The following is a 23788-nucleotide window of genomic DNA, read 5'->3' as shown; positions in this document are numbered from 1 at the left end:
TTTTTAGAGGATTTAGCAGCATGTTTAGGAAGCTTTCACAAGAAAACATGCATGGATTTAGATGGCTTTGTCAAGTTACAACAATATTACTATTAGTTTTGTGCTGCTCTAATGAGCAGGGAAACGAAACACTGCTGTTACGCATTTTAATGTATTTCAGTACCTCAAAGACAATAAACTGTGAAAGGATTGCTGAGATTTGGTGTACCAACTCCTTATGGTCATAAGTATTACCTAATTCTAGAAGCTAATGAAAGTATCTTTGAAGCTCAGGCTCATTTCATCTCATGTACATCGTATACAGTATGCTTTTTCATGGTACTAAGTGGAAAAACTCATTTGTACACACTGATCACTTGTTTTCCAATGCTGTTTCACGTTTGCCATAAAAAAACCTGAGAAAATAGTTTTTTATTAGTAAGTTCTACCTAAACAACCTATTAATTATCTGGAACATCAGGGCTACTGAAACAGCGTATCACTGGAACACCAGTAATCCAGTGGCTAATAGACTGTATATTTTTACTGTTAAGAAAAACAGTGGAGTGAGGAGGGGCACCAGTCTGGTAGATGTAATGAGACTTCAGAGAAGAGGAAGCAAAAGCTACTACTACCCTTATCTTCTCTGTTTCACTCATACAGAAATACACTTTAGAAGAATTGGCCCATCTGCAAATGCTTTTAATGGTTTTTATGTTGCCTGTATGTTCTTGCCAAGAATATCAGAAACAGTAACCATAATTAACCTCTGAAAGCCATCCTTTGTTTCTAGTTTTGTTCTTGGGAACAGACTCAGAAGGCTCCACTAAACTGGAAATTACCAAATACAAACAAATACCAGTAAAATGATACACCCAATTTAATTTTCTGGTGTATTTGAGAGATGTGTAAATTATTCCACTGAAATAATTTGATGAAGTTTGCCTCTTTTCTTGGTTGCAGTCAAAACCTGACCTTTTTACTACTCAAAATTAAAATACTCTAATATGCTAATACTGTACTTTATTTCTTGCTCCCTGTTTATCAATGTTCAATTAGTCACTAGTTACATGGCATAGTTTCCCATTTAACTGCTGACTGACAATATCAGGTTTCTGAAGTGGAAGCTTAGGAAAGGAAACGGGGAAAAATTCTGAGTATTTACGTATACAAACAGATTTTCCCTCAGCCCACAAGTGTTTTGGTTAGTTATATTTGTAGAGAATTGTAGACATTCTAGTTACATTTGTAGAAAATGGCCACAAAAGATACCTGACCAGAGGGAACTGAAATTAATTTGGGACTAAACTAGTTCGGCACTACTGTGCTTGTATTTTTGGCCCAATTTTATTGTTTAGACAGATATGTTTATATCATTTCACAGCAGTTGTTTCATTGGAGATTCAGTATTAGATTTTTAAAATGTAATTTTGCCTAAAAATCAGGCCAGATACATAGTTTAGAGTGGCAACATGAAAAGAAAAAGGGACAGAAAATCCCATCATAGACCGGGAAATGAGTAGTTCTTTAACAGGCCTTTTATCCGTGCTTTGTGGAAACAACTTGACTACATTTGGGGAGCTGCTGGGAGATTCCTGAGTGGGAAAGTAAGTATTTCTCCCTACCTGAAAGAAATACCAGCACAACATTGTGGAAATCAATGTACTCAGGATGTGGGGAAATCAATGTTTTCCCCACATCCACCTTGTAAAATCTGGCCCACAAAAGCATTCATTATTTTATTGCATTTCTTTCCCATGGCTCTTCTTCTACCACTTCCCATTTTGACATCAGCGATCCTTTTCTGCTGAGCAGCAACATAATCCTGGGGTCCTGCAAGTCAGCTTCTAGGGGGGGAGAAAGCTGCTGACAGAAGCAGGTTACATCCCAAGTGTATCTTTTACAGTTTTCATAGACACATCAGGCGTGAAGCATAGTTGGTCAAACAGCAGGCAAAATGATTCCTTCCATCATGAATTTCAGCCCATTACTAATAGCTGGTTCCCAGACAGCCACTTTGTACCAAGAAATATAATTGGAGACTAAATCTAAAAAAAAAACCCTTCCTGCTGCTTATACAGTTGTATCACCACCCAGAACCTTGCATAGGCAAAACTAAAAATCAACACATACGTTTCTTATTAGATTTAAAAACCTACTTACACACCAAGAAAAAGAACCTGGAATAGCATGTTTATCTACATCACTCATGAAAGCCTAGCACAATAATATGAAATAACTGGATCCATTACAATGGACATGAAGTTGCTTATGCAGAAGCCATTCCTTGCCAATTTTAGGATTCTTCAGAAATGGCGAAAATGATGCCAGAAGAAAAACAGATACTAAGGTTGAATGAGGCTGGGAGCATATGTTCAAATGATCTGGGAGAGTTCTCCTGGGTTTGTTCTCCTGGTTGAAAAATGTGCACAGAGATGGCTGAACAGGCATTTGAATACTGAGTCCCTGAAGAGTAGTGAGCTTAATGCAGACCTAAGGGCCCCTGTGCACATATCTCAGCATGCTCTGCAGGCTCCCAAGGCCACCTGGCAGCAGTGCACAGACTGCTGAGTCAACCTGCATCTCCCTGAAGGATAATGTGGAATTGTGAAGGGGGTGTGTTCTGCTCTGGAACAGCAGAGTTCAGTGACAGGCATGCTGTCCCCCTGGAGAGAGCAGGGGGTGGAGGAGCAAAGCATCTTGGGTTGCTGGAGCACTATCCTGTGGCTTCTCTTAGAAGAGAACATATATAAACATTCAGTCTCCCAGGAGAAACTCTCCTCACAGAGAGTTAACCTTGGTTGTTCCTAGGTTATTTTTTTCCAGGAATGGACTCTGGGACAAAATTCCTGAACATCTGTACACTTGTGGTTTCTCCTGGGAAAGAAGTGACTCTCCCAGGAGAAATTCAAAATCTGTATGTGATCTAAGTCTAAGCTAGTTTTTAGAAAAATCCTGAGATGAACCTGAGATATGGGTCATTACTCATTAAAGTCCACTGAGTCAAAAAATTACACATACACTATCCCAAAGCAACACTCTGCTATCTAACTCTCATCCCAAAGAATAATAACTTACAAAATCTTCCTAGAGATGGATGCAAATTATCAGTTATTTTCATATGAAGCTTTATTATCCACAGAAAATTACTGATTTCACTTAAGAGTATTGCCTGAAGCCTATGGTCAGGATTTTTGTGGAAGACAGAAATTTGGGCTTGAGTTCGGAAGTAATTAAATGTTGCATTTGTTTCCTATTAATGTTAAAGTCTTCCTAAGTTAAACTACTTGAACTAGGCTTTCAGATACAGAAATGGCAGATAGAGCCATTGACAGAAAGTTCATTTATACACAGAAAAAGAGAAGTTCATACCTTTCTTGTTCACTCTTTCAGTGATCCTCAAAGGAAGGAAAAAGAAGATAATGGGCACGTCTACATGACACATTAACTGTGGAGCTGACTAATTAGCTCCACAATCATCTCAACATCTACACATGGTCCTGTTAGGCCACAGCAAACTAATAAATGGTGCCATAGGCATTATTTAGTGCTCTGCAACACGCGTGTAGACACTGATGGGGCTGGTTGGGGCATAAGGGTGCTTTAGTGTGGGGGCTATCTGCTGGCTAGCCCCACAGTGAAGCACCTTCTTGCCCCAGCCAGCCCCTCTGCAGCACACTGAGCTGGGTAGGAGCAGCCCTGGGCTGGCAGGCTGACCCCTCAGACCTCCTGTCAGCCAGGGCTGCCCTGATGGAGCTCAACGTGCTGTGGTCCCCCGCACACATATAAACATGGTGCCCAGGAGCAAAAAACTTCAGTGCGAACTGTACTAGAGTTTATTCAACTGCATTAATAGCACATGTAGACACACGCAATGTGAGCCAGAACAGGACTTTCCCTTTTCTGTGACATCATGACCAGCCAATAAATGTACTGACTGGAAATGCAAACAGACTTCCAGGGGACCACAAAAGAACAGAGGTTCTTGAATCTCCTATTGTTGTTTAAAACTAGGAGCTATTACCTGCATCTTTGTATCGTTTTATGGAAATTAACTTAAATATGTTCCTCAAGGACACAAAAGGATTCGACTGGAAAGTGACAAGTAATCTTAAATAACTTTAGGCCAAAGAACATGCATTTGAAATACTGTGCCAATTTTTCAGGGGGAAAAAAATCATCTGGCCTATTTCCCACTATCTATAGTATATGAAAGGCATTCCTTAACTTTCTGAGGAAAAGGAATTAGGTAGATTTCTGCCAAACTCTTAGTCATCCTACCCTGAATCTTACCAAATGGAGACAGAAACCAGATCATTTCTCATAATGATTTACAGATTTATAAAGCCAGATGGGCCCATCACGATCATCTCATTTTACCTCAAATTTAACCAGGATTCAAAGGCTTCTTGCTTGGATTTTACCACTACCCACCAATGTACTGGCTCATGAATTGACAGCTGAATGCAAGTGCTCTATGTAGCCACATATATTTCCAGGCTAAATCTAATTATAAATGAATATTGTTAAAGAAAATAGCCATCTAGATCTTGGGTTTCACAAAGCTTCTTAATCATATTCAGGTATATAACCAAGCAGTGGTCATTTTTGCATTGGCAATAAGACGCTGGGTAGGTTTTTCTCTTTCAGTTTTCAAATATTCTTTTTGTCACAGAGACATCAAATATAGGCATGCAGCAAAGTTAGAAAATAACCAAGTGGTATGGAACGGTAATCCAGTGACATCACACTATCCCCAACCTACTGAAAATAACAATTTAATGTATGCAAGTGCAAGTATATATTCTTTCAACAGCAACAAGATCAGAGAAAAGCAATAAATGGATTACATAAGACAATTGAAGTCTTGGGAGGTGAAATAGTTTCCCGTGATGTGAAATGTCTTGACCACTGAACCTTAGGAAATCCAATTATCTGATCTTTAAGTACAAAAAAGGAAAAGAGCCAAGTGTCTTGGATTTCTATATGCTCTGAAGAATAATATTATTCCGTCATCTGAAAGGTTAAATTGTGACTGAAGTTTATTTAGTTTTGATTTCAGCATGATACACAGATTGGCAGTACTGACTGGTAATATAATAATTAACATATTTATGAAAGTCAGAAGCAACAAAGTGATTAATCGAACACCAACAGAACAGGCAACATATAATTAAGTAATAACAGAAGAGGTATACAGGACATAGTCTGGGGATTAACAGCCCTGGGGTAGCTGAATGCTGTTAATCCCATTTGAGCCATATTTAAACTCACAGTTTTTTTTTTTATTAGTGCTCTAATAAAATAAAATTAAAGCAAATATTTAAACATGATACTAATTCTTTTTCTAAATGGAATGATAAAGAATGTTCTATAAATTATTCTGTGTTTGATTCACCTTTTAGCATGAAATTATTTTCTAACTTTATTAATAAGACATGTTCAACAAAGGCAAGATGCTAACAAAGGATTTGAAATGGGGCATAGTGGGAAGTAACATGCTTTTTTAACAACTTGGTTCAGTAATAAAAAAAATCAGCAGGTAACTACAAAACAAACAAACCACCACAACAAAAAACAAAAATAACAATTTAGAATTTTTATTATACGAACTGAAGTCATGCAATGACTCCAGAAGAGAAAAACTGTAGCTTGCCACCTGAATGGAAACACAACACATTGATCTGTAACTGGTAGGGCCACACAGAAGCTCACAGTCATGTTATAAATCTGATGGATAAAAGAGAGAGATCTAACACTAAGAAAACAATAAAAATGCCCAGCACTGGTGACTGTTTCCTGAATAAACAGCATGCAGGATAACCCATCTCTGCTAGACCAATGGTTACACTGGCTGATTCAACTTGGCTGACTCTCATCTATTTTGGCATTAAGCACCAGCTCTTTCCAGTGGGCTGTAACTCCTTTTCAACTTCTTTGTATTTAAAGTGCTCTAAACGGCTTTAAAGAATCCTAAAAAGAAATGAGCTTCTGTGTTAAAGTCTTAGGTATTTTCAAGAAAGTGGTTTTGTTAACATACCGTCTGTTGGAAACACCTGTGAATATCAAATTTAATTGGGCTGCAGCTGGTGCTGATTGTATGTGGACTAACTGGCAGACTGATTGGCTGGCTCTACATTGTGTTTCATTTTCCTATTCCCTTCCTTTTTAGCTTGTCCCTCCATCTCACCCCTCCTCCCAAGCAGATGTTGTAAGGGATTGTATGTGAAAGGGATTTGAAACATAAAACAGAATGGTATCCCGTGGTTTGTGAATAGTGCAAACTGCAGTGCTTCTTGGATGAAGGCTACCTGGAAGGTTGTGTTCATGTGGTGTGTGCCTGCCAGACACCCTACAAGAAAGATTATGTATGGGACTGGAGAGCCAACTTTCCCACTCAGTGTTCAAGAAAGTGAAAAGGCTTATAAATAGCATTTTAAAAAGGCATGAATAACTCAAGGGCCTAAGTCTGAGGGCCACGATGTCTGTTTTTATTTAAGCAAACTCCTATCAAAATCAGACTGCCTGATTCTCTTCTCTTTTATGCTTACATAGGCCAGAAGTAATTCCACTGAAGTCAACAGCGGTACCCCAGGTAACATCAGAGTAAACGATAAGAAACTCAGACAGAATAAGGGATTCAGAATGTGGCTCCATGAATAGAAGCCTCTTAAAAATTAGAATCTGGATCAGCGGATTGACTACAAGCACAAAAGATAAAAGTATGTATATAGAGAGTGGCCTAAAACTGACATAGGCAGTCAGTTGAGTGAGAAGCCTGAAATACCTAAGTATCCTTCAGTATGAGTTTTGTGGCAGAAAAATGCGTTACGAAGTTTATCAAGACAACTTAAGATACCAAGACAACTTAATTTTCCTTAAAATCAGGTGGAATCACAGTGTTTCTAAGTAGTTAGAATTGGCAGTTTGAATATGTGTTTAAAAATTGACTGCTGGTATCTTAATTCTAATTATTCTAATTTGTCTGCAAATGTAATAAGACTTTTTACAGTGATGATATCTAATGGCTGTTTTCTTTTCTTGGATTATCAGCCTACTGTAATATTTTCCAAAAAAGGAAATTCCAAAAACTATGGAATAACTGACAATCCTGAGAACTGCTTTTACTGATATGAAAACAGAAATGTCATCTAGAAAACACTCCAAATCCTTTTTCTTATGGAAGCTTTAGTCTGTTCATGATGCTGAATTCAGTGATGTGCTTCATTTTAAGAGGTTATACTTTTTTGGTTATTTTTTTCAAGAAAAGAATGTTTTACAAATGCAACGAGTAAATAAAATATACCAGATTTACTTGAATCCAAGACGACATGCCCCTGCCCAACCACCCCAGTCAACTTGGGGAAGAAAGCCTTACATTTGCATACAAGGAAAACACATTAAATACACTATCTTTGATCTGCTACTAAAAACAGCATGTGCTCAGTAATGGAAAACAAATATGATTAAATACAGCCAGCACTGAGCATGACTATAAAACCCTGGACAAACTTATTGATGGGAACCTACCACAAAGAAAAATTAATGCAATCTATCTGAATAATACGTATAGTAGTGCCCATTAAACACAGTCTCATTAAGACCTGACTCTTTTTCAAGTCATGGTGAGCCACTATATTGCATACATTTCGACTTCCTCTTCACTCCTACATTATTTGTCATTTGGAATGATTTCAGTTTCTTCCCCTGTCTTAAATGTCTGGCAAATATCACCAAACAGGGCCCCAAACAGTTCACCCAAAATCTCTCTGTTGGCTCCTCTCTCAGCCTGTAGTATATGATTAGTGTGGCTCAGCCCCACTCCTCCACAAGGCTAAGCTGGACCAGGATGCCCTAATGCCTCATCTATGTATGCATTTTTGGAGGATCCCTGGACTCATGACAAGAACACCTGGTTCCAGTCATGAGTGGAGGACTAATTAGCACATGGATCCTTTGTTGGGGAATATCTGGAGTAAATCTCACATGTACTAAGCAGGGCTGAGCTTTGGGGTCATCATGGCTTGAAATGCTGTTGACTCTGGTGAAGTCCAACCCAATGAACTATATAGTAAATAATGAGCCTTTTGGCTTTGAACTAATATCACAGCATAGTTTCTCTATATATAATTAGGTGCCACTTAAAAGTACACTTATGGATAGCGTGACCATATATCCTGGGCAAACTAGGACATTCATAGCTTCTGTAGTCCGGTCCTGGCCAGTTGGTGAAAAGTCCAAGAGCAGTCCGGCAGTGATGTGGAGCAGCATGGTCAAGGTCAGCTTTTCAAATATGCTCCTCACTTCTGTGTACCCTAGGAGACCATAGTCTCCTAGGGTAAGGAGTAAGGTGGGGGTGGGGCTGTGGGTGGAAGAAATTAGTGGAGGCAGAGGGCTAAGGGGCTACTTGGCACCCCAGATTTATTTTCCTTGATGTAGCAGTGGCAGGGGAACAAATTCAAGGCAAATCTCCAATAATTAGATTCTATACCTGGAAAATTATAACAAATTTATAAATTTTCCATATATAGAATCTAATTATTGGAGGCTTATCTTATAATCAAGGTCATCTTATATTCAAGTAAATATGGTACTCCCTTTGCATTATATTGTACTTTCTATACAGAATCTTTGTATTGATTCATCAGATTCTTACACTGTTTCCATTGTTTTAACCTCTGAGTCAGTGAATGCCTGCATGCTAAACAACGGCAACTATATATTTAGTGAACCTGTAATACTTATTTTTTAGTACTTTAACTCACAAGAGTGATGTAGGATTAACAGATAAAGGATTCTGTATTACTGAGAAACTGTATGAAAGAGGACCACTCTTGTAGTTCAAACAGAAAGTTCTCCCTGGGTTTTAAATTATTTTATATTTTTAGAATGTCATTAATTTCATTCAAGTAAAAATGCCTACTCAATGCATAGTTGAGTAGGCATCACCATTGTGATCTTGAGATGTGCGAACTTTCTGTTCATGTATACACATCATTCTATAATAATATTTTAATAAAATATTATCTATATAAAATAGGATAAAACTTTCTATTTTGCTGGTAAAAACAAAAAGGTTCAAAAAAAGCCACGACACAGAATACTCATTTTTTAAAAACCGGCTTGTAAGGAAGAGTAAACCTTACAATTCATTATTTAGGAAGACTTCCTGATATCATAAGAGGACGGCTCACAATGCAATTTATGTATATTCTCTATGATCCAAAAGATTGTCCAACCAGTTTCTGTTAGCCAGACACAGGTTCTGACAGAGTTTATTATAAAAGCAAACTGAAGAAACTTAATAACATAAGTACATGAGAAATGCCATACTGGCTCAAAGTCAATGGTCCATCGAGCCTATTATCCTGTCTCCAATAGTGGCAAAAGTAGATGCTTTTAGCATGGAAATGGATAGATGTAAAGTGACCTATCTCCTCTTCATTACCCTCCCTGGCATTCACAGGTATTGATTTAGAGATGCCAGAGGAAACATCTGCAACTGTTCTGTTCAATAGTTATTAATATACCTATCATTCATGAATCTATCTAGTCCCTTTTTTGAACCTGGCTCTATCTGCCTCCACCACCTCTCGTGGCAATAAATTCCACAAGTTAACTACATATTGCATAAAAAGTACTTCCTCTTGTTAGTTTTAAACCCATCACCTAGTAATTTCAGAACATGCCCCTTGTTCTATTCTTCTGGGACTTGGTAAATAACAGTTTTGTTCACTTGGTCCACACCCTTCATAATTTTATAGACCTCTCTCTCATAAACCTCCTTTAGCCTTCTCCTTCCCAAGCTAGGGTCCTAGCCCTTTTAGTCTCTTCTGGTATGCAACAGCTCCATACCCCTGATCATTCTGGTTGCTCTTCTCTGTACCTTTTCCAATTCTAACTAAACTATTTTAGAGATATGGAGACCAAAACTGCATGCAGTATTCTAGATGTGGGAGCACCACAGATTTGTAAAATGGTATGATGACATTCTCCATTTTGTTTTCAATTCCCTTTTTAATGATGCCCAACATTTTATTGTCTTTTTTGGTTTTTGCTGCACATTGAGCTGATGCTTTTAAAGAACTATCCACGATGACTTCAAAGTCTCTTTTCTGAGTTGTAACAGATAGTTCAGAATCCAACACTGTGCATATATAGTGGAGGTTTTTCTCTATGTGCATTACCTTGCACTTGTTTACAGTGAAGTTTATCTGCCATTTTTTTTGGCCTTTGCATAATTGAACTAATATCCCTACAGATATTTTCAATAAAATTGGCACAGAACAGAAAAAACTTTAATTATGGCTGTTGGGCATGAAAGAGCAGATAAAATAAAATCCCAGAATAGAAAACAAGGTGCCCTGCTTGAGGAAGATATCCCGAAGCATAAATGTCAAAGCCATTACAACTAGCTTGTTTGTTTGTCTATATAAAACAGTGGTTTTCAAACTTCTTAAAGTAATAGAGTCCTTTCATATAATTTCTTCTGCCACAGAATCCCTACCCTTAGCTCTGCGGGCCATGTGAGCTGATGTGGAGATAGGCGAGCCAGCATGGCAATGGTGGCACACCATCTGCCAGCCTGCTCTGCCATTACCCCAAATCTCTTTGCAGAACCCCTGATGACCTATCACAGAAGCCCAGGGCACCACAGAACACAGTTTGAAAAAAACCTGATCTAGATGGTATGTATGTTTGAGATAAGATCTTAGCATGCTTCAAAGGATCTTTCAAGCTAATCACACCTTCTAGACATACGGTCTAACAAGGATAGTGCGACCTGCAGTTCCATGCCTGTGGTGGTCTCATTTCACTCTCAAGTCATGGCAGTGATGTGGCAGGTCCAGACTGCACAATACAGGGCTCCAAACAGGCTGGCTTGTGTACTGGACACTGGATAACCATGGAAGCTGGGTAAATTAGCCCACGTGGAGCTAGACTCATACCTGTATGCATCATGGTGCAGCGAAGACACAAAAGCCGGAAGGCTACAACTGTCACAGTGTCACTCTTAACTGGGGAAACTATGCTTCAGACGTACCACTTTAATATTACATCTTTCTAAGCATTCTAGCACATTTAAACAGACAAAGGAAATTTTGAATGTGGTTGGAAGCTTTACTTTTTCAGTCTTTAAAAAATTACTAGACAGGGTATCTTTCCAAGCAATATATTAAACATGTAAAATCCAATGTAACATTTGTAACTACAAGTCCAAAATGCAGCTTATTTTCCAAAACTAAGTTGATATGGATCCCATCACTCTGGCAGAGACATGTCATAGCTGCGCCTTTCACAAAAGAATTCTGTAACAAAACGAGTTTTTACATGCTGGGACAAAATATTTTTAAACAGCTTTCTCTGCCAACTTCGAGTTTCAGCTATATTTGTGAAACTTAAAAAAAAAAACCATACATGTTTCCATATATGATTAAGCTACATTTCTAGTTACCTTGAAAATGATTTAATTTTTGCAAGGAGAAAGTGTAGCTTGTTTTCTTAGGAAAAAAAAAAAAAAGAGAGAGAAAGACTATGAACATATATGGACATAAAAATGCACATTTTAATTAAATACAATTAACATCCCAGAGTGTTCTCACTTACAGCACAGTGTTACTCCTGAGGATGTGTGCAGGGAGCCAACATTAGTTTGCTGAATGCCCCCAGCAAGATGGATTGAATTATGCAATTACATTTTTTCCAAGACTTGGGTTGTGTACAGAAGTTTAGGCAACTTGTCGGGGAGGCACTTTAACTATGGCGCTTTACACAAAGTACCATGATTTAGAGCTCCCATTGAACCTAACATGTGTTTCCGTGTTGGATGAGGGGGAGGGCTCAGAGCCTGTCTAAGGTAGGGGCACTCCAGCAGCCTCCCAAGAGGCTGCTGAACTCCCCCTATCCCCAACCTACCCTGCCGCCAGCTGGCACCTGTCAGAGGCAGCTGGGGGAGAGGGGAGGGAGCTCCCTGATCCATGGCCCACCCCAACCACCCCTTCTGGGGTTTTAGGGCAGAGGCTGGGCCTGCATGGTGGGGTGGGGATGCTCCCTTCCCCCTGCCATTGTCAAGAGCCTTGTACAGCAGAAGGAACAGTGCCCATCTGCCACACAAGCTCCCACCAAGGCCAATGAGAGCACCAGCCCAGCCCTAGACAGCCGCATGGGATGTGGGTGGAATCACCCAAAATTAACTCTTTCAAGGAACCTATACACTGGTTCCCTAAGGCACTCTGCATTAGAGCACCCCTGTCTAATACTACATCAGACAATGGTTAAATTTTTGCATGATCAGCCATTTTAAAAGTGTGCTGCAGTCATGAACATTTTTTGTGTTACAGCACTTTCAGTGGCCTCATTGCATGTAAAATGCAACTTACGTACACACCCTTGGAGGACGTCATTAGCTGTAGGCAATGCTATCATAGAGCTCTATCTTGAAAAAAACTAGCCTTTGCAGCTGCTGCCTTATGAAAGACATTACAGTGTAGGCATTAAGCAGCTGCTTAAAGCTGCTGTCTTCTCAGTAGCATGTCTTCCTTTACATGACATCAGGTGATATAGTGAGAAGATACCATATCTAGCGTGGGAAGACAGGATATTCTACAGCTTCCGGATATCTAATCAGTTGGGCCTCAATTCTCCCTGTTTGATAACTCTTTTTTAGGAGAAGAAACAATAGTCTTTTTGGCTCCTATCAAAATAAAGTCTGCGTTTCCCTGTTTTGATGAAAAGCACTCCATTCCTAAATTCTTCATGAGAGGAAAAGAAACCCTTTTTTACTGGGTAGGAAACATCTTTGTTTAGACATTAGGGCTGGAAGGGACCTCGGAAGATAATTGAGTCCAGCCCCCTGCCCCAGGGGCAGGAAGTCAGCTAGGATCAAGGGATCCCATAAACGTCTAAATGTCTCTGAAAGGAGTCCAGAATAGGAGCTTGCACCACCTCTGGAGGCAGTCTGTTCCAGACCTTGGGGGCTCGGACAGTAAATAAGTTCTTCCTTATGTCCAGCCTGAAACAGCCTTGGAGGCGTTTATGACCGTTTGATCTTGTCATCCCTTGGGGTGCTCTGGTGAACAGACGTTCCCTCAGATCCTGATGCACACCCCTTACATACTTATAGACCGCCACCAGGTCCGCCCTGAGCCTGCGCTTTTCCAGGCTGAAGAGTCCCATGGCTCTCAGCCTCTTATCATAAGGCCTGTTTTCCTTCCCTCTGATCATGCCCGTGGCTCTCCTCTGGACTCTCTCAAGCTTCTCCACATCCTTTTTGAATTGTGGAGCCCAAGACCATGGATCAATGTTCTTCACTGCCTCTGAATCACACAGACCATTATAATGCTTCTAATGGTCTGAATTTCTATGTGGTTCCAGCCAGTAAAAAGAAGACAGGAAAATCTGTAGATAACCAAACTCTCTTCTTCTACTTGACCACCTAGATAGCTTCCAGAAGGCAGAGGTTTTTATTCAGTTTTGATCTACTGAGGTGAGCTATTTTTTGGAATAGGGACCATGGCTGCCTGCCATCTTGGCTATTCAGAAAGCCATAAGACAAATAACACAAGCAAACTTTTATATAGAGAGTTTTAAATAAGGAGAAAAACACGATAGGGACATCACCCAGTAAACTCATTTGCTAGGTACCAAGGTTTGCAAAGGCCGCATCACCATCACACTGTATTAGAAACCCAACAACTGCCACAGCTACTTTCATGCCACCAGCTTCCATCCTAAGCACCCTACTAAATCCATTGCCTACAGCCAATCCCTAAACCACAACCGTATCTGCTCTGATCCTACCAACTGAGATGTACACCTTTAGGATCTGCAGCAAGGATTTCTACCATTACAATACCCCCAGAAAGAATTTGGGAGTTGGCTGATGTGATTTCAGAGCCGCAGGCCATTATCTTTGAAAACTTGTGGCAATTGGGGAAGGTCCCAGACAACTAGAAAAGGGCAAACATAGTGCCATTCTGTAAGAAAGGGAAAAAGGAGGATCCAGGGAACTACAGACCAATCAGCCTCACCTCAGTCCCTGGAAAAATCATGGAGCAGGTCCTCAAAGAATTCATTTCTAAGCACTTGGAAGAGAAGAAAGTGATCAGGAACAGTCAGCATGGATTCACCAAGGGCAAGTCATGCCTGACCAACTTGATTGCCTTCTATGATGACATAACTGGCTTTGTGGGTGTTGAGAAAACAATGGATATAATATACCTTGACTTTAGCAAGGCTCTTGATACTGTCTCGCACAGCATTCTTGCGGGCAAGCTGAGGAAGTATAAGTTGGATGAACGGACTGTAAGGTGGATAGAAAGCTGGTTGGATTCAAGTGCACCTCTACCAATGTCATATACATGATCAGCTGCTTACAGTGCCCCACTGCTGCCTACACTGGACAGATAGGACAATCTGTCCATGAAAGAAAGAATGAATACCTATCTGATATCAGTTCCAGAAAGACAAAAAGGTGTGGGGCAGAATATTTTAACCTCCCTGGACATTGCTTCTTTAACATCAGGGTGGCTGTTCTAAGGCAGCAAACTTTTATGAACTGATTTAAACAGGAAATTGCAGAACAAGGCATCATCTGCAGATTGGATTGTATTAAGTGGGTGGGTGTATCGACACGTGAAATTAATGCGACGCAATGAACTCTGGAGCAGTTGGAGCTGGAATCATCAGCTCTGGTGCACAGTGTCTACATGTATGCCTGGGACAGCAGAAGTTTAACGTGAGGCAGAGCAGCCCTGGGTTGGCAGCAGGCTCAGAGGGTCAGCCCCAGGCTCCAGGTGATGGTGTTGGGCAGTAGAGAGGCTGGCTGGCACACAGAAGTGCTAAATGAGGACCTGTGCGGCGGCAGCCCCCACACTTTAGCACAATTGTGCCCCACCCAGCCCCTGTCATCATCTATACATGCATTTCAGTGAATTAAGTAACTACACCGTAAGATCTTACTGTCCCCGACAGTACTGTTTTACAGTAGCTAATTAATTTACTGTGCTCTAATGCTGGCTCACGTGAAGACTGTGACACTTTATTGCGGAGCTAATTAGTTAACTGCAGTAAATCGCGTGTGTAGTATGGTCTAAACAGGGACTACAGATTTTTATCCCATTACTTGGATTAGCTTTTGTGACCTCTTTGTCCCTATGTGTTTATTAACTGTTTACATCTTCACTGCCCCCCGCCTGTCTTCTCTGTTCAAATCACTCTATTTGATACACTACTCTGTGATACACTACTCACAGCATCTGATGAAGTGAGCTCAGGCTCATTAAACTCATGCTATACATCACTGATTTAGTTAGTTTGTAAGGTGCAAATCTATACTGCCATCTGCTTAACTATTTTTACAGATACACATGTATGTTAAAGGGGTGGGGCTTAGCTTGAAAAACAATAGGAAATGAGTCATAAGCCAATAAGAACATGGACATTCTAAAAGGTCATTTGAATTGTTATTGAAGATGATGGCATTTAAGTCATAAAACAGGGAAACATAGAACACACTCAGACAGTAAAGAAATAGGGTAGGCAAATGTTCTTAGATTACTAAACATATTTTAATTTTATGGATATCTGGTTAAGGTATTACTTTGGACTATTTCTGTACATAGCTTGAGGAGATTTTAAGAGTTCCTCAGGACTCTACAAATCAGCTGGAAAAGTGAGGGACTCACTGTTATGGCCAAGCCCAAGATCAGGTCTATGCCAAAAATTTCTGCTGTTATACCAATGCCAGTTAGGTTTTTTTATGTACTTTAAATGCTAACAGCACTTGAACTTGCAAAATGATAGACTATTACAAGACACATTTAATATGCATACTTCTCTTTGGTAGTTGTGAACTACTATTGTCCTTAGTTTTTACCTGTGGACATTTTCATACATGGTATTATGCATGGCATACCATATACAGCCTTTACCCAAAAATCAGCCATCCAAAACTAGAGTGTGTCTTAATCAGGGAATCTGATTTTCTTTACCACGAACCAGGGAGAAGTAGAAGCATGAAGACACGATGCTGCAAAAAAACCTGTCAGCTTCTTTCTACATGACAGCAAGCAGGAGGGGTGCAGTCCAGTGTTAACTCTTTCATAGCTACTCTCAAACTAGCAGCAGTTTTCGGCAGTTCTGCCAAAAGAAAAAAAATCCAGAATTATCTCCATTGCTCCTCTAGCAGCCACATAACCTCATAGGGTGCTTAGTGTATTTGACCCTTATATTGCTCTTTTTTTTTTTACTCTTACCATGCACCAGTACAGGCTGGGGACTGACTGGCTAAGCAGCAGCTCTGCAGAAAAGGACCTGGGGGTTACAGTGGATAATAAGTTGAATATAAGCCAACAGTGTGCCCTTGTTGTAAAGAAGGCTAACAGCATACTGGGCTGCATAAGTAAGAGTGTTGCAAGCAGATCAAGGGAAGCAATTATTCCCCTCTGTTCTGCACTGGTGAGACCACATCTGCAGTACTGTATCCAGTTTTGGCACTCCACTACAAAAAGATTGTGGAGAAACTGGAGAGAGTCCAGTGGAGGAAAATGAAAATGGTTTGGCAGCTGGGTCACATGACTTCTGAGGAGAGGCTGAGGGAACTGAGCTTATTTAGTCTGCGGAAGAAAAGACCGAGGGGGGGGATTTGATAGCAGTCTTCAACTACCTGAAGGCGGGGGGGGTTCAAAAGGGGATGAAGTTAAACTGTTCTCAGTGGTGGCAGATGACAGAACAAGGAACAATAGTTTCAAGTTGCAGCAAGGGAAGTTTAGGTTAGATATTAGGAAATTTTTTCTCACTAGGAGAGTACTAAAGCACTAGAACAGGTGACACGCAGAGAGATTTTGGAATTTCCATGCTTGGAAGTTTTTAAGACCCAGCTAGACAAAGCACTGGATGGGATGATATAGTTGGGGATGGTGCTTTGAGCAGCAGGTTGGACTAGATGATCTCCTAAGGTCCCTTCCAACCCTAATTTTCTATGATTCAATGATTTTGGACTGCCCCATGAAAAAGTCAGCTCTAGGCCGTGGAGCTACCAAAATCTCTTTTTTCTACATTCTGCTTTCAAAAACACAAGGCATATTTTTCATTTGGGGACATGCTATATGCATGAAAAATACAGTATTATTTATTTCCCATTCTTCTGATTGCCTAAAGAAGCTATGCCTCGGTAGAATCATATATTATCACGGGGATTGGCTCCAGCTGGGCAGAAACAAGCACTTGAAGAGATTACAGCAGTCTTAAGATGATGGAGAAAGGCAGGGAGAGACAGCGAGCAAGCAAGCCATGAGGAAGGTGATTTGCTATAGAACTATAAAGAGTAAGGACCAATAGCAAGATTAAAGAGCAAAAAGTGAGACGAGACAATATCAAAGGAGACAGGAGAGAGAGGGGAGAGGAGAAAAGAGAAAAATGAAGAGATGTGAGACTCCAAAGAATGTCACCACTGGAAGTCACGCAAACCCTAGAGCAGTGGTTCTCAACCTTTTTCCTACTGGGACACATTTGCAAAGATCTATGGCCTGTCCTGACCAACACCCCCCAGCCCTGCCAATGTCCAAACCACAGTCCCCTGTGCCATGCTGGTGTCCCTTACTCCCAACCCGCAGCCTCCTGCCCGCCCCCACCAAGCCTGCTGGAGGGGCCCCCAGCTGCACCTGTCCCGCTCAAGCCAGAGCGCAGCAGCTGCGTCAGCTCTGGCTCATGCGAGTGGCAACAGAGCAAGTTTAGCCCCAGCATGGGCTGGAGGGAGGAGGAGCAGGAGAGGCCTGTGGCACGCCCCCCTCCCTGGGCTGGGGCTGCTGCGCAGTGCCAGGCAGCCTGAGCACGGCCCCTCCCACCCCCCCAAGCAGTATCTCCCAGCTGGCCTGCCCCTGCAAGCACAGGCCCTGGTGCTGCCAGCCCAGCCATGCAGCTTTCCTCCACCCCTTCCCCTGATGGAAGGGGCATGTGCCTTTGTGTGCCCTGTCTACCCTGCTGCAGCTTGGGACCCTTTGAAATATTTATGTGAGCCACTTTTGGGTCCCAACCCACAGGTTGAGAAACGCTGCCATAGAGGTTGGCCATACCTAGCCACATAGGTTGGCCACCCCTGCTTTAGCACACAAATCTCCAGTGCTCTAATGTGAGTGGAGGCCCTGAAGAAGACTGTGCAGCAAGGTGCAGACTGCTGTGTAGGTATTCTTGGTCTGTTGCTCTCCAGTCAGGCATTGAAGGCAGATTGGTTATACTGCTTTGAGTCAATACACCACTCAAAGGGCATGTGTAAATGTGTGTGCGTGTAGAATTCAGGTGCAAATGAATATAATCCTTATTACAACTTCCTAGCTAATTAATTAATGAAAGAGAGAAAAGGACTTTTCTACAAACAGTGCATTGGGAGTCTATAGCAGATGGTGTACATGCACTGAATTTCAGAGTAAGTGCTAGGTTTCCTTTGTTTTTAAATCATTCAGTGGTGGAAGAATAAGGGAATGTCCCAACCACCCTCCCTGACACCCAATATCAAATTGCAGTAAATGCTATGATTCCCAAAGGCTTTGTAGTGTTCATGTTAAATTTGTGTCTCATAAGGTTTGACAATGTCTTGAAAGAACAAACTGCCAATGTGAAGGTGGGATTTCATAGTTTTTGTTGGTCTGACTGACCCAGTAGTGCTCAATAAACCAAAGCTTTTGAAGACAGACATACAAATTTATGTAAACTGACTATGTGGACATGGAAGATCTAACTACTTGCATCTGGCTGTGCAAGTTTCATGCTCTAATTTAGAAAATCTGATCCATAATGTAATGTACATTATTTTCTATTCAGCAGGTGTATGCAAGTTGTATATTTACAATGAAACTATCAATGTTTTAGTAAGAAATATATGTGCATGTACAATGGAACCCTCTAAAACCCAAAACCATTTGGGATACTGCAACTGCCTTATTGCAAATCACAATCTAGGGCTTTCACTCTAATTCAGGGGTGGGCAAAATCCAGCCCACGGGCTGGACTGGGCCCATGGCAGACTCCATTTCCTAGAAGCCCTTTCCTGTGTTACTCCAGCCAGTTTCCATGGAGACCCCAGAATTAGCCGGGCCATGACAGCGTGGGGCTGTGATGGCCCTGTGCTCCCTGGGTCTCCATGGAGGCTGGCCCAAGTGGTGCTGGCAAGATACACAGATAGGCAGGGAGCTGCTCCAAGGCTGGGGCCAATGCCTGGATCCTGTGGCGGTGACAGCATGGGCTGGACCTGGGGCAGAGCCATGATCTGCTGTTCATATGCCCTGGGCAGGGGCGTGCAGGCAGCGGATTGCAGCTCTGCCCTGGCTCTGGCCCAGGCCCATGCTGTCACCGCTGCAAAATCCTGGCCCCGTTGCAGCTCCCCACCCAGCCATGCATCATGCCAGCGCCGCTCAGGCCAGTCTCCATGGAGACCCTGTGCCCATGCTGTCACGGCCCTGCCGCTCCTGGGGTCTCCATGGAGACCAGCCAGAATGATGCAGACAGGGGCTACTAGGAAATGGAGTCTGGCCACTGGCTGGATCTGCCATTTTGCACACCCCTGCTCTAAGTCATTAAATGATGTCCATATTTAATACTAAACTTGTATGGACACATGTAAGCCATTGGTCCCTCCTCAACTGGATATTATGGTCAGGTCTAGATCATTTGAAATCCCCTAGAAGAAGCACTGTATTTTCTCATATAAAACACACATCTTTCCCTCCAAAATTAGCTGCACAAAATTGGGACAACTTGTATTAAGAAGGAAAGCTGATTTTCTCCCTGGGGACAGAAGCATTCTGCTCTGATTCCTGCTCCACAGTGCAAAAGCTCTTGCACCTGAAGGAGGTGCTAGTGATCATCTCTCTTTTTTAATGGTCTTAATGTTCCCCTAATCAAGCTAACCTTTTTTAGGGCAATTTAGCTGTCTGCTTCTGGTCTCTCTCCAACTGTTTTACAGACTAGGAGACTCTTCAGCTATCTTAAAAAATTAGATCTGCTCATCTGAGACTAGTCTTTAGCAGTAGCTAAGTTTAAGCTTTAGTTAACAAGGAAAGGGAGGGTGAGTCAGCTGATTAGTCTCCATCCCTGCTTTATGCAGCTATAACTCTGGAAAAAAACATTTTTTTTTCTTTATTGTGTCTTGCAAAAACAAAGTCTGTGTTATATTCAGGGTGCATCTTATGTGAGAAAATACAGTATTTCAATACAAATACTTCTTTTTGGGGAGAAGACCTCTCACCCCTATATGGACAAATTATTCAAACTTCACCGCCAAATATTATATAATGTTCTTTCCAGAGTTAATTTTTAATTTCCTGACTACATTGCATGAGAAATTTTCAAATAGTCTTGGCACTCACTTCATGGCATGTGTGGACCTAATTGTAGAACTGAATGCAGTGTCAGTCCAAAAGAAAAGCTCCATGCTAACTGAACAATTTCTGCAAAATTAGTTAGCTGGTTGAATTAAGTTCCAAAAAGCACCCCTAGCCAAAGAAACAAACTTAACAAATTTAACATAAAGGGTGCAAAATTCTTTCCTCTTAGTCTGCACAGCAGTAAGGTGAGACAGGTGTCTTAAACGTGTCACTCAAAAATTTGATAATTTTCCATTTTCATTTTTAATGCCACCATTCATAACTCACAGTTGTTGTAGATGGCTATGAGTCCTGGCATCCTCTCCATTAAAAGAATTTCCCCTTGTATTCAATTTTCTTTGCTTTACCTTAAGTTACCCTAATCATGCTGACATCTACTACTGATGATTATATTAGCCCTAAAAGATCCTTAAACAAATGAAAAGTACTGACTTCCATTCCTAAAAGTCCTGCTTCCAATTTTCTAAAGGAAATTAAATAATGTATAAATCAAAAGCTGGGCTCAGCCCCAGGCAGCTGAACATCGCTTTGTCCTTTCAAAGTGAAGAGGAAGTATCTGCTCCAGAAGGGACAAGCCAAGAGAAATAAAGTTTAACCTCAGCTCCATGTGAAAGTGATTTGGGATAATTGAGGGAATCTGCAAATAGGTTAAAACTGGGACCACATACTAACAAGAGAACTTTATATAGGAGTCAAAAATATATAAAGAGCTGACCTTCACCTTGGGAAGTGACATAGTCCTAGTAGTTTGTTATACTGGGTTAGGGTAAAAAGGGCAGGAAGAAGAGTTGGAGATAACAGGAAGTAAAAGACCTATTTATAGATGGCAAATGTCAGATCAATGTAATCTTACCATTTTTAGTTTGTAGGACTTTTAATGAGTTCAGTCAGGAGGATGAGAACTATGTGGCCAATGCTCCAGGACTTCATTGTTTCATTTATTTATTTTAAGACTGTGCATGACACTATGCTCTAGCTCAGTGGTGTTCAGTTATGAGAATGTTGGGAAATGCCTTAAAACACAATTAACTTATTTTAAGAGAGCTCATACACACATGCGATGGTTTATTTCTTTTTAATACTCAAAATAGGTAGGTTGGCTGCTAATGCTGTCTAAATCTCAGCCTAGAGGCTTGAGAATATTTACCAACAGACACTAAATACTGTCTTTCTCCACAAATATTACAGTAATATAGCAATGGTCATTTGGGGTGCAAACACAACAGTTACATTTAAACAGGCAATTCAGTCAGTTGTTAGGATGCAGAACTTCCCTTCCTTATTCTGATTATTTCCCTCCGCAAAATTTCTGTGCTAATTAAACATTTGCTAAGGGAATGTTTAAGAGAACAAATTAAACAAAGACCATAGCATAACCACAAAAGACTTTATACAAATATTACTAGTAAAATTATCTGTAGTCTTCCAGGTTTCTCATCATCACTTCATCTCTGCATGTCACCAAATGTCATTAACAAGAAAAACTAAATGTAAAAAATGAAGTGCAGTAGTAAGAGGATTTCAAAGAATATAGTTGTTAGCCATTGTTTAATGTAAATGGTAACAACCAGAGTGTATGTTGTTCCAAAATGCAAACAAGAAGAAGTATCCTTATTCAGAAAAGCTATAAAGCACACTTTAAAGGTTTACTGAAGTCATTAAGGCTGCTGATATGGAAAAACAAGACAAAACATTACCAGAAGCGGCAGCGCGTTAGTTCGACTTGGCTCCACAGCATCTTGGATAGTGCGATTCAGCAGGGCTTTTTGGTGCTTTTATCTAAAAGTTGATTCAACCAGCTACTAGATAAAAGCACCAGAAAAGTGCCACTGAACCACTCAATCGATACAGATGTTGGGCAACCCAGGTCAAACTAACGTAATGTCTCTTCTGGGCATGTGCTAGGCCTTGCGCGGGGGTATGCCAAGTTTAAAGTAACGAGTACTTTGTTTGTTTTTAACCTCTGTAAGCAGCCTTAAGTGTACGATTAAAAGTTAAGCACTTGTGTCAGCAGTTTCCAAAACAGTGATGGACTAAGGTGCATACTTAAGAGCTTTCTAAATTGGGACCAAAGTTTGCTATACACATGTGCAGCTAATTAAGAACTTTCAGATGATGATATTTACTTGTTCTGCACCATTTCAGACTCAGTAATAAACAATAATCCCATTGTGGAACCTGGGGAAAGTTTTTCTCTCAAATGTTGAATAATTTCCTTCAAATATTTTGTCATTTCTTAAATTGATTTTTAATACAGGCAGTCTTTGCCTTACAACTTTTCAATTCATGACGAACGGCACTTACAACCTTTATAAATTGTTACCATGTTTCGAGGTTCTGACACAGGTTTCAATTTTACAACGCTCGATACAGCTGTGTCCAGCTGGTAAGTCTGTTGTGGGGGGAGGGGGGGGGGAAGGGGCATGGAGGGGGGCAGATCAACGCCCCTGCAGCGAAGGAGGGATTGGGGCAGGGGCTGGGACAGAAGCTGGGGCAACTGTTGGGACAGCCTGTGCTCCCCCTGCCCAGCTGGGGCAGGGGGTGTGGGGCGAAGGTATAGCTCATCCGGGAGGCGTCTCCTGCTGTTGCGCACTGCTGGTCTGGGAGCTGCTCATCTGGTGGCTCCCACTGCTGCTCCCACTGCTCATTCCGAAGGGCATGATGGGGGCATGTGCCTCTGGTTCTGTGCGTGGCAGGAAGGACTGGGGTTGCACTGTGCTGTGCTCCGGACGGGCGCAGCAGTGCTGGGAGCAGGGGCTATGCCCTGCCACCACTCAACCAGCTGGGGTGGGCTGGGTGTGGGACAGAGCCACTTCACTGCCTCCGGATGAGCAGCACACAGTGGTAGGAGCTGCCTCCCCCTCCCCATGGCCCCTGGATGAGCCAGAGATCCATCCTGCCCTGGCTGGGCAAGTGGCAGAGGCATGAGGGGGTGCAGCCACCTGAAAATTCGCTGTAGCCCACCGATAGCTCCTGCCGCCTGCCAGGAGCACAGTGCGGTGCAGCCCTGGTCTCACAGATCCAGCGGCACACAATCCCCTGTGTCCTCCTGGATGAGCAGCAGGAGCAGTGGTGGGAGCCATCAGAGGAGCAGCTCTCGAACAAAAGGCACACAGTGGCGGGAGCCACACCCCCTCCCCACGCCCCCTGAATGAGCTGCACCTTTGTCCCACACCCCCCTCACCCCGCATGCTCAGTGTCCCAGCCCCTGTCCCAGCCCTGTCCCCAATCCCCTCCTTTGCTGTGGGGGCATTGATCTACCCCCACCTCGCCCTTTCCCTTCTCCCTCCCCTTCCACCACAACAGACTTACCAGCTGGATGCAGCTGTATCAAGCACCGTGAAGGAATCAATCACCCATTTATAACATGGTTCCTATGGGAAAATTGGTTCCATGTTACCATGTTTTGACTTAAGATGCGGTTTTCA

At 41.8% G+C, this 23788-nt stretch overlaps 1 protein-coding gene across 5 annotated transcripts in view; it reads right to left on the bottom strand.

Moving 5' to 3' along the window:
* SPATA5 (spermatogenesis associated 5) overlaps positions 1–23788 on the bottom strand; it is a 328502-nt gene that overhangs the window by 5501 nt on the left and 299213 nt on the right. The window lies entirely within an intron of this gene.

This window comes from Alligator sinensis, unplaced genomic scaffold, assembly GCF_000455745.1.
Source record: "Alligator sinensis unplaced genomic scaffold, ASM45574v1 scaffold150_1, whole genome shotgun sequence".
NCBI lineage: Eukaryota > Metazoa > Chordata > Crocodylia > Alligatoridae > Alligator > Alligator sinensis.
Note: the sequence above shows the minus strand (reverse complement) of the source record. Positions and strands in the feature narration are given on the sequence as shown.